Genomic DNA, 20,025 nt, shown 5'->3' with positions numbered 1-20,025 from the left:
ATTAAAAGCATCACCTCTGTGCCTAATTGTGTTTCTAATAGATTAAATTAGAGCAAAACATTTTTCTTTCCATAGTCATTTACTGACACGGGTTGGTGACCTCACTGCAAAGTGATGTGCTCCAACAAGCTAACAAATGGAGTTCTAATTGAACACCAATCACATGTCCCTGACTTTGCTCAATGCTGTGATCTGGGGGCAGGACTGACAGCTCTTTTCAAAGTTGTATCAGTGGTACATCCTTTAACCATTCATCCGTGTGTTCGGGGATGGGCGGAAAAGATGTTTGCAGATAGTAGGGATAGGGGGAAAATAGAGGAGAGGAAGCAAAAGAGGATTTCTATTGAATAACACCCTACAGCTTTCCTTTTTATGATTTCCAGAGATTGACAATCACATTATAAATTCTCAGTTATAATGTATGCCAATCTTCTAATGCAGAGAAAATGTGTGGAATCCTAAAAAGTATCTAATAAAAAGATTTTCTGTTTGAAATTACAAGGCCATCCTGAATAATTTTAGCAATACTGCATATGGCCATTTTCTACAGGATACATTTTAAAATGTCTTAACTTTTTTCACTGAGCATTGCTTAATGTGATGGCATAACATTAAATTAATAATAGACGTTACTTGGATATAACATAAGAGACTCCGAAAGCCACCAGTGACACCAGAAAAGGCGCTAGATTTGTCGCTAGTCGCTTTTTTGAAAAAAAAAAAATTTGCTGGAGGTGTCTGAAAAGTTGCTAAATATAGGGACAAAGTTGCTGAGTTTGCAACACTGTACTGGGAAACCGGGCAGCGAGGGCGGGGGGTCCCACCCTCCTTTTATAAACGAGGGCAGGACGCGTGCTTCGAAAAAGATATAACTGCCGCTTGGAGTGGTTCTCGCCCGGGAAGTATAACCGCCACTGACCATGGAGGTCAGAAAGTTAGAATCAGTTTGGTATGTTAGAAGTTGATTAGCTTGATGAGATCAACAACATGGCCTATTGATCCACAATCCAACTTAATAGCTCTATTGGCCAAAAATGTATTTTCACTTATCTTAGTCAGATTTCCCGCTCTGGCGTCTCTGAATTTGATGAGCGAAATGTATCAACAAATAAGTGACGTCTATGAGCTTCTTCCTGTCGCATGGTTACAGCCGTAAACAATTTCTCTCTATAGCGCTGGGTTACGGGCGGTATGAAAGTACAGCTGTGGAACGCTCCGATAAACTGACAGATCTTTTTGTTGTTGTTTTCTCTCTCTTTGTGTGTCTATACAAGACTGTGGCAGGCAAAAAATAATTGTCCTTTTTTTTACTCTTTACGATTAAAACTTGCTTGATGATCAGACTGACTCCTCAGTAGTTAAGTGTTGATGCATCTATAAGCCTGTAGCCTATTTCTCTCTCCAGAGCCTTGAATTGTACTAGTGGCTCTTTTGATGCAAAAATGACCAAAGAAGTTTTTGTGTGTCAGTTTGCACATGACTTACAAGACGTCCTAAAAAAAAAAAGAGAAAAAACTGTAGCTGGGGTTGAGTTTCAGCTTGCAAGTGGTAAACTTTAACATTTCCATATCTTACACACAGGAATTGGCATCATTTGGTCAGCAGAAGTATTTTAAGGATTCTTTTTTTAATCCTTCAACATCAGGACACACTTTTCAGGTTTTATAAAGCTGAACTGTGTAATCTAAATTTAAGTGAAAATATTAACTTTGCTCAGCCTATAGTTTTGCAAATCTGTTCAAAACCAGAAAGAGTAGCTAGTTTGTTTGATCTAAACTGTGCTTGGGGTATTCCTTATTGTTGAGTAGTCCACAGCTAGTGTCAAGAGGTGTGGTTGTTGGGCTTCAACTGCTACGCAGAAAATCAAAGTTATGGATTTTAAAAGAAAACCTCGGGTGCAAGGTATGGTGTCCAGCGCTCTTCTTCTTACCTCATTGCCAGCACTCAGAGGCCTTCTAATCGGCTGGAGTCACAATGCTGAGAGAGAGCCCAGCCAGAAAGTGAGCAATTAGAATGTTTACTCCTCAATCCACATACCACCTGTGAGCTCCTCTGGGCCTACCCTGTTATTTTTCTGCATGCTCTCAGCTCATTGGACAGCTGTGAAGGATTGCGTCAGCTGCTTGCGACACATGGTACTCCCTTCCATCTGTTGCCTACATTCTCAGCCAGTTGCAAAGCCGGTCACCTCCAGCGACCTTTCTCTCCCTAGTATTTTTTTTTTTTTCCAAGTACATGGGCTGTTCCACTTCAGCCATGCCTTAATGACCCCTCTACCCCAAAGTCATCAGGATCCCAGCAGATTTTCCACACCCATTTGTAACGCTTGTTAAAGGCTAATGACAAGGAACTGACTATATAGATGTAGAAAGATGTTACCAGAAGAGGGTTCGTTGAGGAGCCCGAGGTGTGAATAATCACAGAGACAAAAATAAGGTTTAACTAGTTTTGTATTAAAGTGGCCAAGACACACACAAAAAAAAAAAACAACAAACACACAAACATTAATAACAAAACAGTTTTTGATTAATTGTCCCCAAGGTTCAGTTAGGTTAGATTGTTAGTCCATACGCTATGGTAATCCAGGGTTGGGAAGAGAATAGTTTTTATCCTTATAGGAAAGAAGAGTCTGTATCCTACCGCACAGGTAGAGGTCTTAGCTCGCCATCTTCAGTTGAATTAGAAGAAAAAAAAGTTGTTGTGAACCAGATTGTAGTGAGGGTGATGTCCTTTTTCTGGCATAAAAAAAAAACCTGACCTAGAATGGTCAAAAAAAAACAAATGAGCAGTTGTTCTTAACCAATGAGATCTGCATGTTTAAAATATGTGTGCATTAAATTTTGGAACACATTTATACATGCAGATAGTTTTCCATATTTACACATTTTACCAATATATATACAAACATATATATATATATATATATATATATATAGCTATAACAAATAACTATATAAATAAAGAAATAAATCGTTTAACAGATTATCACAAAAGTTTTAGATACTCAAAAACACATTGTAATCAAGTGCACTTTTTTTCCCATAAATCATGAATATTCAATGTATATAAAAAAAAAAACTCTTTTCCAATTAAATTACTTGAGCAGAGAAAAATACTCAAGCAGATCTTAAGTTCTTAAGTTGCGCAACAAATTCCACAAGTACGTAGCTACATTCAAATATTTATTTAATTTTCAATGAGGTAAGAGGAAGGAAGAAAGAAAAAAAAAACTAAACCTCATTGCTTTTCTAATGATCCAGTCAAAAGCTGGAAAAAAAGGGGCGCTTCTGTTAAACTAAAATGTAAAGCAAAATTCGGCTTGAATGTAAATTAAAAATAATTTATATTAAACAAGCAGAAGCGATATTTTACACACTACAAACGTAGTTCAAAATTCATAATAACGCTGGGACTCAGCGCGGCAAGGAATTAAGTGGAGGCAGCGGTACAAACAAAAGACGCAGATCGCGGAATATAAACTTAAATCTAGCCGCTGCAAACAAAATAAATGACCCGAATCGGAGTTAACAACTCACCGTTGAAGGGATGACAAGTTGATCTCCGTCTGTGTAGTGGTATTAATGAAAGACAACATGAGCGGTTTGGCCCAAGTTGTGAGAGAGAAGCGAGTCTGTAAAAAGTTACGCTTGGTGAGTAATCACACGATGTTAGTAAACATTAGGAGATTGGTTTTGTAGCGTTAAAACACTCACCCAAAAGACAGCTTATAATATTAGATCTTTAGGAAGATCCAGTAGCTTTTTTTTTAAACGAGACGCCAACAGAGCATGCAACAGCCACAGGTGGGGAATGGAGGAGGGAGTGGCACTCTGACTCCGCAGGTAAATAGAGTTGGGGTGATGTCGCACAGGGCGTGGCCCGTCAAATTAAAAGGACTTAGGAGCTGAGGGCTACACGTTCCCCCCCTGAACTCATGTACGGCCCTGTACATGCAGCGGGCTGACGGCAGACGGCTTGTTTACTGGTAAGGGAAGGTTGGACCTCATCAATTTCAACAACATAATTAAAGGCGGTGCTTAGTCCATGGAACAAAGATTGGATACTTTGGAGCAGTGGATGGCCCAGCCTGGAGTATTGGAACCGCTCAGGAGGACGACGTGTTCGGATAGGTCGATGGCCTGGTGGTTCGGACCCGGGACTGGACAATTCAAGCTCAGGGGGTGAGTCAGATTCAGAGACAATGCTGACGGGGTCTGGAGTTTCCGGATCAGAGGAAGCGCTTTCTTCAGGCTCCAGGTTAGCAGCAGGTCTTAAGTCTAAGTGAGTATTTACAGCTTCAGCTAAGTGGTCAATGGTTTCTTGTGACGATTCAGATTCCGGTTCACTCTCAATCACACGAGGCCCCACTTCCATCAGAGGTTCTTCAGTCCGGGCAGACTGTGGTTGCTGGCCAGGCGGGACCACAGCTGACTCAGCCGGATGAGCAGAAGTGGGCAATTCGATTATGGATGTGAATCTGACTGGTTCTGAGATGGAGAGAGGTTTAACAGGAATCAGTTCTTCTTCCGACAGGATATCTTCACCACCATCATCAGGAGGATTGAGAGGTGTGCTTTCTGACGGTAGGGAATGTGTCACTTTCTGTTTGATTTGTTTGGCAGGGGCTGAGAGGAAACCACAGGGTAATAGCAGGTCTCGATGGAGTGTACGTACAGGACGGTCCTTGTTTTCTGGCTTCACGGTGTAGACTGGAAGTGGACTGGCTCTTTTGATGACTGTGTACACATCTGGCTCCCACCGATCAGCAATTTTGTGTTTTCCCCTTATTCTCACATTTCTCACCAGCACACGATCTCCCACCGACAACTCTGAAGGAGTGATGTTCTTGTCGAAACGGGTTTTGTTTTTCAGCATCAGCTTCTCAGAGTTCTCAATGGCAATTTGGTAGCTTTCTTCGAGGTGGGCTTTCAGCTTTTCAATGTACTGAGAGTGAGAGGAGTGCGTTTTCTCTCCCAATGGCAGTCCGAAAGCGAGATCTATTGGGAGGCGTGGCTGACGTCCAAACATAAGCTCATAAGGGGAGAATCCTGTGACATCGCTCCGGGTACAGTTGTACGCATGCACCAGTGGTTTTACAAAATCTCTCCAGTGTGTCTTGTCGTGATCATTCAAAGTTCCCAGCATGTCCAGAAGGGTGCGATTAAACCGTTCTACTGGATTACCCCGAGGATGGTATGGGGTGGTACGGATCTTGCTGATTTCTGCCATTGCACAGAGTTCTTTGATAATACGGCTCTCAAAATCAGGTCCTTGGTCACTATGGAGCTTCTCAGGGATGCCGTAATGTACCAGGAAGTTGTCCCATAAGCACTTTGCTACGGTCTTCGCTTTTTGGTTTGGCGTGGGAACAGCGACTGCATACTTTGTGAAGTGGTCAGTTATCACGAGTATGTCTTTGGTATTGCTCCGATCAGGTTCCAACGACAAGAAATCCATGCATACCAGTTCCAAAGGTCTTGACGTTTTGATGTTAACCAGCGGAGCTGCTTTGTCTGGCAGTGTTTTCCGTCGGACACATCTTTCACAGTTCTTTATTTTGTTGTGGACATCTGCAGACATACGAGGCCAGTAAAACCGGGATCTTGCAAGGTCAAGCGTTCTCTCAATGCCCAAGTGTCCCATCTGATCATGCAGCTGGTATAATGCTTCAGAGCGACATTCTTCAGGTAGCACAAGCTGGTATGTGGTTTCACTCCCAATCTGCCTTCTCCGTACAAGAACATTGTTGTGGAGCTCCAGTTTTGTTAGTTCTCGCAGGAGTAAAGGTAAGTCTGGAAGTTCGTCCCTCAGAGAAGTAGGTGGACTTTCTCCTCTTTCCAACTGTGCAACAACATGCTGTATGACGGGATCGGTGTGCTGTTTGGCTGCAATTTCATCAGGAGAGAATGCAGGTATGACGGGTGAGGCAAACTGTATGTCATCAACAAAACTGTCTGGCAGACTTCCTGGATCAGTGGTGAGTGTCTGGACCAGAGCAAGAACTTGGTCTTCAGCAGTGGAACCATACACAAGCTGTCGGTCACAAATGGCATGGACTGTGTGCTGGTCTATGGAGACAGGTGAGGAATCTTGTAGGTGATGTTGGGTGAACCTTAAAATTCTCTCACGCTCTTTTTGTGTCAGGTGGTCATCTGGCAACACCTCATGCGGTCGACGAGAGAGACCATCTGCGTCAGCATTTTGCTTTCCTGCTCTGTAAATAATCTTGAATGAGTAGGTGGAAAGGGCAGAGAGCCACCTGTAGCTCGTTGCATCCAGCTTTGCAGAGGTAAGGAGGTAGGTCAAAGGGTTACTGTCTGTGACCACTGTAAAAGGTGTGCCGTACAAATAGTCATTAAACTTTTCGGTCACCGCCCACTTCAATGCTAGGAATTCCAGCTTGTGTGCAGAGTATCTGGCTTCACTCCGAGACAGGCCCCTGCTGGCATAAGCAACCACTCTGTTCTTGCCGTCGTGTTCTTGGTATAAAACAGCACCAAGTCCTGTGCAGCTGGCATCTGTATGCAGGGTGTACGACTTGCTAGGATCGGCAAAGGCGAGAACAGGCGCTGAAGTGAGCTTTTGAATGATGGTCTCAAAGGCAGTCTGACATGCAGGGGACCAGCGGCCACCGAAAGGCTCTTTTGGGTTCAGGTAGGTCTGGGATTTTATCAATGGTTTTCGTTTTTTCTGGTTTGGTGGATAGCCTGAGGTCAGCTCATTCAGTGGTTTGACGATGGATGAGTAGTCTTTCACAAAGCGTCGGTAATAACCGGCAAATCCGAGGAATGAGCGAAGTTCCTTGAGGTTCTGTGGGACTGGCCAAGATGTTAGGGTGGCAATTTTCTCTGGGTCTGTCTCAACTCCATTCCTCGACACCACATGTCCGAGATACCGCACAGATGGCTGGAAAAAGACACACTTCTCCACAGACAACTTCAGGCCAAACTCCTTTAACCGCAGCAAAACCCTCATCAGCCGCTCTTCGTGCTCTTCCAGCGTCGGAGCGAACACGATTAAATCATCGATGAAGACGAGTGCTTCTTTGAGGTTTAAATCGCTCATGCACTTCTCCATCAACCGCTGAAAAGTGGAGGGCGCATTTGTAACTCCTTGCGGCAAGCGGTTAAACTCCCAGAAGCCTAGAGGACAGACGAAGGCGGTTTTGCATTTATCAGATTCCTCCATCTCGATTTGATAGTAGCCGGACTTCAAATCTAGGACGGAAAACCATTTTGATCCGGACAGGGCCGTAAAGGTGTCTTCTAGCTTTGGCAGAGGATATGCATCTTTGATGGTTTGAGTGTTTAACTTTCTGTAGTCTATGCAGAGTCTTACGCTGCCATTCTTTTTGCGCACCACAACGATGGGGGAAGCAAATGGTGAGTCTGATTCACGTATTATGCCAGACTCCAACAGCTCTTGCAAATGTTGTTTGACAGCATCCAGGTCTTGTGGGTGGATGGGCCTGGGTCTTTGCTTAAAAGGTGTTGGGTCTGCAAGTTTGATCTGGTGCTTTACTTTGTCAGTGCAACCAAAATCAAGGTCATGGTGAGCAAAGACTTCAGGAATGCTATCGAGCTTGGAAATAATACGTTGCTTCCACTCTGGGGAGATGGGTGAATCAGCAAAATTGTAGTTCAGCTTTGACTCTGATGACTTTAGGCTGTCTTGCTGGCACACACTCTGTTGCTTGTGGAGGACTGACTGGAAGGCACACAGCTCTGCGATAGCAGCACGGGCTGGAAGGATGACATCGTGGTCAGACTCATTTGTGATGACAACTGGGAGATGGCACGGTTGGACTGAGGGAAGATCCACCAGGCATGACTGGACCATCAGGCCGCCGGGCAGGGAGAAAGATGTTGGATGCTGGATAACGACAGACTTCTCACCTTGTAACACTGGAGCGATGGATATAGCATCCATGACAATGGTTTTTCCAGCTGCGAAGGTCTGTGGACTGTTGGTCTGTAGCTTTAAAATGCCATGGTGATCATCAGTGGCAAGCTTGTGTCTTAGCTCTAGGATCTTCAGCACAGCTCTATGCCCATATGGTACTGGTTGGAATTCGGAGTCTTTGATCTCAGAGTGTTTCTCATACACCACATCCAGTGTGCTGGTACCAATGAGGACTGAGGGCTGTGATGATCTGAAGTCAGGTACCACCAATGCCAGAGTGTTCACATTCACTGACTGTCCCAGGAACTCAGCAGGAAAGGTAATGTCCAACTCCACAAATCCTAAGTAGGGCACAGCTTGTCCGTTTGCACCTTCCACCTCCAGCAGGTTATTTAGGGGCTTGATCTCGTGGTCGGACAAATATGTGTTATAGAAGGAGTGAGTGACAGTGGTAACCTGGGATCCGGTGTCAAACAAGCAATGAAAGTTTGAGCCTTTTATCTTGACCTGTCCTATACTTTTTGTTCCAATTAATCCTTTGGGAAAGGAGTTTCGTGGTGTAAAACGTTGATTTTGGGGACACAATTCAGTAGCAGCTTCCACCTGTCCCTCCGAAGAAGCTGCATTTAGTTTAACTGTTTGGAGTTCTTAGCGTCCCATGCTTGCTGCTTCTGTTTCAGCTGTCGGCGCTTTTGTTCAACAAGGCTGGAGTTGGCTAAATTTGTGCAGGCAGGAACAATATGTCCATCTTCGCCGCACTTGAAGCAAAACCAAGGCTTGGGCCTGGTGGAGACATTGACTTTTGGCTTTAACTTACTCTGCCGGTAATCTGGTGCAGAGGCGGGAATTTTCTTCGCCAGCAAAGCAGACATCTGATTTTGCAGTTTTACCATTTGTTGTTTCAGTTCATCAATGGCGCTGGTGTCCGTGCGGCCACAGACACAGGAGGATGCACTCTGAGACTGCAGGTTGGCACGATGTTTCGAGGATGTAATGTGTTTCTTCATTAAGGACTCTTTGGCCAACTGCCTGTCCTCTTCGATCCGGAGCAGGAACAAAAGTTCGGAGAAGGTAGGTGGATTGTCTTTTTTTTGCTCAAGCTGTAATTTTGTAATGACAACATTGTCCCAGCATCCTCTGCAGAACTGTTTCAATAGATGCTTGTCAGTGTCTCTTGCTGGGATTCCGCCCCGCTTCACAACTGTGCTCAGTGTCAGTTGCAGTCTTTGCAGGAAGGAAGACCCTCGCTCTCCGTGGTCCTGAAGAGTGTTTAGGAACTGAGCGAAGAGCTCTTCTCCATCCTGGACAGTGGCAAAGGCTGAGTCGAGCACTTGGGTGAACATGATTGGTAAAGAGTTGGGCCCCAAGCTTTTAACAAGGTCGGCAGCTGGAGGGAGCAGGCTTTCTAGAATGCGCCTTGTAACGTGCAGTGGCGACAAGGTAGGGTCAGCTCGCAAGAGTTCAATATGGGAACGCCATGAGTCGTAATCTGCCTCATTACTTGGTTTAGGAATCCTTCCAGAAAATGTTCGTAGGCGCAGTGGGGACAAGGATTGGAGGCTCATGTCGTCCTTTCTCACAATGTGCTCCACGACAACCCTCTGTACTTCTGGGGGATTCAAGTCGTGTCCAGAAAGAGAAATCAGCTGTCCTGGATTGGCAGCTGTATTGACTAGAGGAGGGTCTGCTGATTGGCCAGTGGAAGAATGACCCACCGACTGAGAAGTTGATGGCATCTGAGACACAAGGGTTGAACCTGACATGGTCTGCCCCGTCTCCAGTACATCAACTGTAGTCTCTTGTCTCTCCTCATCTTCATCATCATCATCATTTCCTCCGACTTCTGCCAGATGTCCACTTATTTGATCCATTACCTCTTTAATAACTTCTTCAAAGGGTTTTCCACATCGGTAAGCAATGCGTTTGAGCTCATGGAGGTAATCAGTGGAAGGTACAGTGGGGGCAGGAATGATGGCAGTACTCCCCCCTGTGGCTGTGGCATAAAGTTCATCCGCAAGTAGTTTTATTTCACAGACTAAACCAGACTTGCTCTGTGATTCAAATTTATATGGCAAAAGAGGCTTCAATTTATTCAAAGCTGCGTATGTATCATATTCAACAATCAGGTTTTTGTAAAAAGAACTGTCAGAATCTGTAACAGTAAATGCCATTTTTAAATCCCCATAAGTACGCAAATAATCAATCAACTCATCATCTGCTTGAGTGTTAGTCACACCGGTAGCAAAAACACAATGGGAAACCTCAACCCCTGTTTTTTCAATGAAATCCATTTCAGACACTTCTGATGCAAGTTTAGTCAAAAAACAAAAAACAATCTCAGTAATTCACAATGAATATTCACACATCAGACTCCTGGCTAGCTTGCCAAATGTAACGCTTGTTAAAGGCTAATGACAAGGAACTGACTATATAGATGTAGAAAGATGTTACCAGAAGAGGGTTCGTTGAGGAGCCCGAGGTGTGAATAATCACAGAGACAAAAATAAGGTTTAACTAGTTTTGTATTAAAGTGGCCAAGACACACACAAAAAAAAAAAACAACAAACACACAAACATTAATAACAAAACAGTTTTTGATTAATTGTCCCCAAGGTTCAGTTAGGTTAGATTGTTAGTCCATACGCTATGGTAATCCAGGGTTGGGAAGAGAATAGTTTTTATCCTTATAGGAAAGAAGAGTCTGTATCCTACCGCACAGGTAGAGGTCTTAGCTCGCCATCTTCAGTTGAATTAGAAGAAAAAAAAGTTGTTGTGAACCAGATTGTAGTGAGGGTGATGTCCTTTTTCTGGCATAAAAAAAAAACCTGACCTAGAATGGTCAAAAAAAAACAAATGAGCAGTTGTTCTTAACCAATGAGATCTGCATGTTTAAAATATGTGTGCATTAAATTTTGGAACACATTTATACATGCAGATAGTTTTCCATATTTACACATTTTACCAATATATATACAAACATATATATATATATATATATATATATATAGCTATAACAAATAACTATATAAATAAAGAAATAAATCGTTTAACAGATTATCACAAAAGTTTTAGATACTCAAAAACACATTGTAATCAAGTGCACTTTTTTTCCCATAAATCATGAATATTCAATGTATATAAAAAAAAAAACTCTTTTCCAATTAAATTACTTGAGCAGAGAAAAATACTCAAGCAGATCTTAAGTTCTTAAGTTGCGCAACAAATTCCACAAGTACGTAGCTACATTCAAATATTTATTTAATTTTCAATGAGGTAAGAGGAAGGAAGAAAGAAAAAAAAAACTAAACCTCATTGCTTTTCTAATGATCCAGTCAAAAGCTGGAAAAAAAGGGGCGCTTCTGTTAAACTAAAATGTAAAGCAAAATTCGGCTTGAATGTAAATTAAAAATAATTTATAATAAGTGCGTTAACTTTTCTAGTTATGATATAATAATTGCAAAGAATCAATTCAATTCAGTTTATTTATATAGCGCCAAATTCACAATACATGTCATCTCAAGGCACTTTACAGTTCAACCAGATCATCCAGTCAAATTGATTCAAAGTTTTCTATCTAAGAAAAACCAGTTGATTGCATCGACTCATTGACTCAAATACAATCCCTCACACTAAGCATGCTTGTAGCGACAGTGGAGAGGAAAAACTCCCTTTTAACAGGAAGAAACCTCCAGCAGAATCAGGCTCAGTGTGAGCGCCCATCTGCTGAGGCCGACTGGGGTTCAAGGAGACAGAAGCAGAGACACAAAAAGCAGCTGCAAAAGGCGGCCCCGTCCTGGAAACACATAGCCAGGCAGACGAGCTCCGAGCCAGCTCCCATGCCAGAGGACGAAGAGAGCACATCCAGCCAGTCACGGTCAGCGAAACAGGACCACACTGGAAAACAGGCCGATCTCCAGTATCAATAAACAAGGGTGTTGATGGAAGCAGCACAGTTGATGTTTCTCTCCAGGATGGCGTCACAGCCAAACAGGAACAGATTAGGCAAAGCTACTCTGAGGAAAAGCTGAGAGAGCAGAATGTTAGAGATTGAACTAACAGATTCTACAGAATAGGAGAATAGAGAGAGAATGAAGCAGAATGATGAAATGGGGGTCCCTATGTCCTCCAGCAGTCTAAGCCTACACTGCAAAAAATAGAAATCTCAATAAGTTATTTTTTCTTAAAATAAGTGCGTTTTTCCTTGATTTGAGAAGGTAAGTAAGACACTTTGCCAATGGAACAAGACAATTTCCTTTTAAAATAAGAAAAAACAATTTTTTCTTCTTATTTCAAGTGCATATTATCTAACTATCTTATTTTAAGAGTGAAAATACTCATTCCATTGGCAAATCATCTTATTTACCTGCTCAAATTAAGGCTAAATATCCTTAATTTAAGCAATTTTTTACTTATTTCTGGATTGTTTTTGCAGTGTATAGCAGCATAACTATAGAGACATACATTTCGTAAATACTCTTATTTTGCTGCAGCATCAGCTTAAATTTCTGGGGGTTGTTAGATTGAATATAGGTCGTTTATGGGTGTAAGATTTTTAATCTTTTTACAGATTCACAAATAGATTGAGGTGTTGGCCTTGCTAACACATGGATTAGCTTTGATCAAAACTAGTACCCTGTACCTATTGCTGGGTATTTAGTGTCCATCTGCTGGAGAGACCAAGTTAATTACTCCTCTTCTATCCAGCCCCACCCATTTTCTAATAAACTAGCAGGGTAGCTTTCCAAGAAAAGCATCCCAACAGCATGATGCTGACATCACTTTGAAACTGTTAAGAATATTGATATTCCTCTTTACGCAGCTAATTTATGTTGGCTTAGAAATACAAAAAGCTTTATTACTGATCGTATTTTACCAGAGAATCATCGGCCTATTCTTTGATCTGTACCCTAAATACTTTCAAACTACGAACAGAACTTCTTGATTTACTTTTCACAGCAGCTTTTATCTTAGCATGATTTTAAAGATTAGATGTGTAGAGTAGATGTATTATATTTCCTCTTTGGACCTGGAAATCACAAAATGTACTTATTGGGTACCTTCTGAAAGCATGGATTGGTAAATCACATACTTTAAAATCCCAAAAAAATTTAACATTAAGTTTAGACTAGATTGTAATGTAACAAGATAGTTAGTTAATGAAGAAAGTAAATGGTGCCATAACCCGTATATCTTTAGAATAACCATGATGTTCTTTCAGCATTGACTGCAAAACCAAATAAAAATGAAACCTTTTAGTCTAAGCATTACAACTTTTAACTTAACTGCTCAGATTGATCAAACCAGAACCTTTAGAGAAAAATAACACAAAAGGCTACTTAGTATAATCTAAGAATTAAAGGTAATTACTTTACTTTTAGTGTTATCCCCTGACCATTGTAATGTGCTCTCTAAATGTCATAGGCAAGTTTCTAACCATCACAGATCTCCATTTGCAGTTTTTTTCTCCCTCCTACTCATAGAAAATTATGTCCTGTACTAAATTAAGCATAAAAATTATTGTAATTCAACATATGGATGAAACATCTGACATCTAAAGAATGAGGGAGCCTTAAAACAAACTCATAGAAAAGTAAATGTAAGTTTTCATAGATTTTTGATCCAAATTCTTTTCAAAATTAGTATTTTACAGGAAGATCTGCTTGACTCTGTGTGATGTTTTGGTTCAAGAATGAGGAGACAAGAGGAAATAAACAAGGCTATCAGTATGTGCTACAGTAGCTCTGCCCAAATCACTCCAGTTTCCTCTGAGCGTAGGTGTAGACCTAATTGCACAGAGGCTAATATCGAGTTAATGAAAAAAAGATGCCATGGGCCCTGACAGGGATAAAATTTATACACGACAGCAGCTTAGACAGAGGCTTTAACTGTTAGGAAGGGAAATGGATGCTGACAGGTTGGGTCATTCTAAAATGGTGGGTAACAGGAAGGAGCAAATCAGGCACCATTAAATTGTTCTAATAATTCTTTTTCTACTTTACAAAACCAAAGGATTGCATAAAATCATTGCAGAATTGAGGCTTACATTTCACATATTTTGCAGTTTGTCAATAAACTGTATTGTAATATAATGTTCAAATCATGTAGCTATGCACTAATGCATTAACCTGACTCCGCCAGATGGATTTGCTCTGCATATCCATCTGGAAACCTTCCGTAGAAGTAATTTTGGGAAGGGGCGAAAATACTGGTTAGCTGATTGGCCTATGTTGGTGACAGACGGGCCAAATAAACTAATCAGATCAATGAAGCATATGACGTAACAGAGCGACGACAAAGAGGAGCCAATTGATAGATCAAACTCTTGCCGAAACCAGACGGGAGAAGAGCAAAAACATCTTTTCTTCTGAGAAAAGCCTCCAGAGCAGTGTTTTGCTCTTCTTTTAATGAAGAAATACAGTGTAATTCCGATAAAACTTGCTCGATAGCCACGCTAACACTAGTTTCATCGGCTGAAGCCGCCATGTTCTTTAGACTGAACTGTCGCGCTTCTCGTTGCGTCACACCTCAACCCGCCTCAAAGCCAAAGCTGATTGGACGTTCGTTTGGTGAACGGCTCCAAATTTTCTTCAACGGAGAGTAGCCAGACTGATTAGCGAGTGAAATCTTGAAAGATTGCGAGATCAGGATGGTCTCACGAGGCTACTAATACATTAAAGGTATTGTGGAGGTTTTTTTAAAAGACCCACCTTCTCCACTTAAAAAAAAAAAAAGCGGTTGCCAGAGCATGCACGAGCCGATTTCTCCTCATGCTTGCCCTGTTTAAAATGTGCTGTTCTCATAGCTCATACAAGCTTACTGTGTCACCATACAGCGGGGACTATAAAGTGGACTTTGTAGTGAAGTGAACTCTGTTAACTGACCGTTGGACAGATGATCACTAGTTTTTGCACGGTTGGTACTGCACTATGGGATATTCTGAGGCCTTTCTTTTATTCTCATACACTTCATAGACACTTTTTCTCTTACGACCCTCTGCCGTTTTCAAAGAACCGCGGTGAGAAAGGTGAGCTTCAATGACTGGGGGGTTGGGCGGTAGACGGCATAATCAACAAGCAAAAATGTCCTGATGCCTAGCGACATGTTTAGGATAGAAAACCCATAGAAAGAGGACACCCCCGGTGACCATGAAGGGCCAACGGTAGGAGATGGATGTATGGAAATACAAAAAAACCTTGTGGGACACAGAAGTTTATACTAAAAATAACGAAAAAATACATTGCATAAATTCTGAATAGATTAGAAAATGAAAATATTCCATACATGTAAGCTATACTTAAACTGTATACAAGAAAACGGGTAGAAAGTGCTTTAATGTAAAGCAGAGAGTGCCTATAAATCGAAGTCTGGGAATTTGCCATCAGACTTTAATATCCCACACTTAAAAAAATCGTCATTGACAGAAAGCTACTGGAGTTCCTTGTTTCCTGCAGCCATTAATATCCACAGCAACTCATAAAAAAAAAAAATGAAATAAAAAAAAATCTTATGAGTTAAAACATTTCATTTGAACTGAATTGCATTAAATTAAACTTAGAGAATACACCATCAGTAATTGATGCTGCTCTTTGGTTGACATTATTAGTAAACTCACAAAACTATTCTCGCGATTGAGCCTACCTCCAGCCCCTTCACCACCATCGTAGCTAAAGCATCATCTGAGTGTCTTTCCTCTCAGACTCTTACTGCATTCCGCGTCTCATTTAAACCGGTCTGACAGAAGACCGCCATGTTGAGCCTGGTTCTCCCAGAGGTTTCTTCCCAATGGGGAGTTTTTCCTCTCCACTGTCACTTCATGCTTTCTCATCATGGACAGGTTCTCTCAACCTGTGTTATCCAAACTGGACTTCCATCTTCCAGTTCCCTGAGTGAAGCTCTAGTATCAGCTCACGCAATCCACTGGATCTCCCCATAAAGCTCAGCAGACCGTCTCGCTAACCAGCAGTCTACAGACTGACAGCCCTATTCTTTGCTCCTGTTCATGCATATCTATCAAAATTCAGCGCTATGTTTCCTGCTGAGGTCTGAGCACCACAGACCGAGTAATTGTATGAATAAATTTCTTCTAATTGTCTTTTCTCTCAGTGTGAGTTTTTCAGATTGAAATAAGAGTAACTAAACATAACTTATCATGTTTGGAAAAACAATTACAAGTTTAAATCATGGCTGTTGGCTTCATATTTTTTATTTTAATAGGTTTATGGCTCTAAAGCTCATTTAACATTTAATATATATTTGACCTCTGTTCCTTTGGCATCTATTACCTCTATATAAAGTTTGCAATGTTTGCTGAATTAGGTTTTTAAAGGCAATTATCATTGATAAAAATAATCCATAACAGGTTAGTGCGTTTTTATATTTGCAGTGTAACGCCTGAAGTGGTTTTAGTGGTTAAAGATGTAACTGATCCACTTCTACAGATTTCTCAGCTGCGTAATTCAGTGTACCGGGCTGTTGAGTTAAAATACAGTCACAGTTATGCTAAAAAATCCGGCTGGCAGACCTTTGACTGACATCTGGGCTTCCTCGACAGCCCATTTCAACACAGTCACTGGTTAGGCTGAAACTTTTAGAGTTACAATGGAATTATGCCACTACCCTGACTTTTAATGAGCTAAACAGCCACAGAAACTGTGTTTTTATACATATTTCCCCTTCTTAATTGCACATATACATGAGGAGAGCACTGTAAGAACACAAACTACATAAAAAAACATAAAAAGCTGTGTTTCTATTCCGGAGATCTGCTTTTAATGGTCTGAATTCCAATTTTCTTTGCAGATGAATGTATATTTTATTTTCTGTTAAATACAAAACTCATGATAGCTGTTTTCTTCTATGCATTTTAGAAAATACGACTCGTATACCTTAATGGTTGGAAGCAAAATGAGCCAATGATCTTGCTCTGTTTACTCATGAATGTGTGCATTGGGGTTGGAAGGAGCCGTGCTGATAGCCTCCTCCATATGGTGCATCCAGACAACGCGGTCGGAAAGCAATGCGGTCAGGAATCTGCTCAGCTGCTATTTTGTGCATTGGAAAGTGATGGAGTGGGAGAGGCGGTAGGTGGAGTGTGAGCTGGAAAGTCTGATTACTTGGTTCCACCCACATTCATCACAGGGAGTCTGGTGTCTGCATCTAATCAGATCACTACTGAAAGCTCCACCAAAACTTGATTAAAGGCCAGACTTTTGTGTTTTACTAGATATCTTTTCCACTTAGACAGCCTTTTACCACCTGCCCCTGTAAGCCTATACTCTGCCTTGATGTTTATGTACATCCTCGTTGGCTTGACTGTTACAAAAGTACTTTATCTCTCTCTCTATCTTTTCTTGCTCCGCCTCCACACTAAAATTTATAGACCATAAATGGGCAAGACCTCTGAAACAAGAGAGCACTGGGATAGGGCTGCTCTCCGGGAAATCTAGAGAGCCGATAATCTGTGCTGACAATCTCATAGTTGGGTCAATCAAATCAAAACATTGTATCCATCAGTGTAGCTATTTCCTACTTTAAAGTAACATTTCTCTACAGAAGAAAAAAAACAAACTCAAGTTTCTGTGAGCACACCCAAGGATCTTTTCAATAATTAAGTGTAGCAAACTTAAGTTTCTGCTCCACAGCTTTTATCTACTTCTTTTGGTTAGATTTTGCCATTTCAGCTCAAGCATTGAGAAGTCTAGAGGGGACAGTTGGGTATAAGAAGGATTTCGTCTTTTAGTGCATGCAGGCTGATTAATTAGCTGACATCAAAATGCCACTGGGAAGACTTTTTACAATGCGAGAAATTTATAGAGAGATTTGAAAATATTCAGCCCAACTTAGTGTCGCAACAGATGGCATGGACTGTAACTAGAGCCTGATTAAGTGTTGTAAATAGAATGAGAAAGCGAGAAACAGTTGCCCTCCTGCTGAAATAATGTTTGTCTGTAGTCGCACATAAAAATTCTGGCCAGTTGTCTGATCATCATCTATTCTAAATGGTCATATATCCTTGCAGATTTGCTGGGGGAGCTGGGGCCTGTTTCCATCTCCAGTGGTCACTTAGCATAAGCCTGTTTCTTACTCTCCAGTCTGACTGACACATGGCAACTAGTCCACCTTAAAACTAAAAATGTATTATTTTGATAAGTGTTGCAGTTTGGTGTTTTAAGTATAAATCTGTATTTGTATCATGTAATCAAAATCGTGAGGAGCATATTAGTTTGTTCATACCCATTCATTTGTTTTTCTTCTGGTTGTTTTGTTGGTACTAGAACCCTTTATATATTTAAATCAAAAAGTCCTGGTGTAAAATATAATGGTTGTATTGTAAGCAGCAATATTGAAGCCTAACTTATATCGCAATATTACTCCATGTTTTGATTGCAAGTTTTCCGTTTTGTGTCGGTAATGTAGCTTTTGAAAGACATTGTGTCCCACCCCTATGGTTGTCTAAAATGTTCCTATGCAGTGTAGCTTAAAAAAGGGATTTCAAATACATTTTATATTTGTGGAACATTTAAAAGATTTGTTTTATTCCTATTTATTTGACCTGGACACTGAGAAAAAGTTGCTGCTGCTGAAAAGCAAAACCATGGAAGGGGTGGTAAAATTATTGTTTTTCTGATATATGATTTAATTGCAATTGAGTGAATTAGAAATGACAGATTGCAGTGAAAAGTGAAATCCTTGGTCAAACAACATATTTTACAGATTACAACATATGTGACTTTATGCTCACAAACGTTTATCCCATTTTTATTCCAAATAGCGGGTTAACCCAGGTTTTGCAAGTTTTGAGTCGTCCTGCTAACAATCGGCATTTGCTCCATTACTGTAGGCAAAAAAAGCTTGTTCTAATACCTCGCTGGCAAGCTATAGGGTATATGTCCCCCGCCGCTGCATGTCAGGTGACACCATCACCCTGGGTTAGCGTTAATGATGTTACCAGTACAACAATAATCAGGAAAGTAAACAATGGACAACAACATGTCAGGAATCCAGTGCGTAATCAGTGCGCTTTATATTTTCACTCTTTTTTTTCATGTTTATTCGAATTTAAACATAATTGTTTTACCTTGTTAGATCAAAGGCGACTGCAGCGGTGTGTTGACGTGTGTACGTTATGGTCTTGTGTTCCCACTGCATGCTGATCTGAACGAAGGAGATTTTAACACGTCGCTTGCCCAGTTGTTTGACTCTTGTAGAAATGGGTCAGTGAGCTATCCCCACTGTCACTAAAAGCCTATTGTTCCCAGGATTAAACAGGTTTTTAATCAATGGAAAAGGTATTAGTTTTGGATGTTTGCTTTCTTTAAAACCACAGTTCTAATTGTTTCTTTATCCTGAGGCAATTCCAGTTCAAGTAGAGATGGTGTTTGATGCATCTGGAGAACTTTTCAATTTTCTCTTTACCTTCAGGAATCTGATTAGTTTCTCTTGTAGATGATCTTTGATAAAAATAGAAGAGTCTTCATTCCATCCCCCACTGTGTTGCAGAACCTGTCGCACATCTTTTTATTTTTAGGATATAGAAATGTCTTTTTGTCATAAATATATTCTCCTTTCTGTTTACTAAAGGTTTTCAAAAGAAGGGACACTATAAGGTTTTTTTTTTACATCTATGGCTTGCCATTGTCATGGTTTTGTTTCTGTTTAAATTTTCTTTTTGAGATTTCATTGGTTTTATTTCCATTTCGTGTTATTGTTTTTTTTTTTTATATTTGACACAAGAGGGCAACAGAGGGCAAACAAGAAATGCATAAAAATCAGTCTCCTTCTCTTAGCTCCCTTCTAGATTCTTCTGTTCACACCTGCTCCTTGTCTGCTAATTAGTCCTCCCATTTTTTTCTATCTCCCATATATACACCTCCTGTTCAGTCACGTTTGGCTGGTTCCTCATCATTTATTTGCCCCTCATGTGTGTTTTCCCTGATGTCGCCTGGATTCCAGTTTCAGTATCTGTTTGTAGACCTCAGCTTCTGTTGCGCTTTGGAATTGTATTAAATCTTCAAGAATCCTCCTCAGCTTCTGTCTCTGCATTTGGGTCCTCTTCAGATCTGACAGCCATAAACAATAGGGAATAGCCTAATAACCTATTTTTTAAGTCTTTCAAATGTATCT

At 40.9% G+C, this 20,025-nt stretch overlaps 1 protein-coding gene and 2 long non-coding RNA genes across 3 annotated transcripts in view; 2 read left to right on the top strand and 1 right to left on the bottom strand.

Annotated features, from left to right (window-relative positions):
* The window catches only part of ncam1a (neural cell adhesion molecule 1a), a 473,099-nt gene that overhangs the window by 90,933 nt on the left and 362,141 nt on the right, over positions 1 to 20,025 (top strand). The window lies entirely within an intron of this gene.
* LOC119786822 lies at positions 2,329 to 4,161 on the bottom strand. The gene is made up of 3 exons (XR_005281239.1): positions 3,714 to 4,161; positions 3,537 to 3,631; positions 2,329 to 2,758 (listed from the first exon to the last, which is right to left on the bottom strand). It is a non-coding gene; the product is annotated as an uncharacterized LOC119786822 (long non-coding RNA).
* On the top strand, positions 8,382 to 10,726 carry LOC119786823. The gene is made up of 2 exons (XR_005281240.1): positions 8,382 to 9,342; positions 9,413 to 10,726. It is a non-coding gene; the product is annotated as an uncharacterized LOC119786823 (long non-coding RNA).

Source organism: Cyprinodon tularosa, unplaced genomic scaffold, assembly GCF_016077235.1.
Source record: "Cyprinodon tularosa strain WSP-4 unplaced genomic scaffold, ASM1607723v1 ctg28, whole genome shotgun sequence".
Classification (NCBI taxonomy): Eukaryota; Metazoa; Chordata; class Actinopteri; order Cyprinodontiformes; family Cyprinodontidae; genus Cyprinodon; species Cyprinodon tularosa.
The sequence above is the reverse complement of the archived record's forward strand: the minus strand, read 5'-3'. Positions and strand labels throughout refer to the sequence as shown.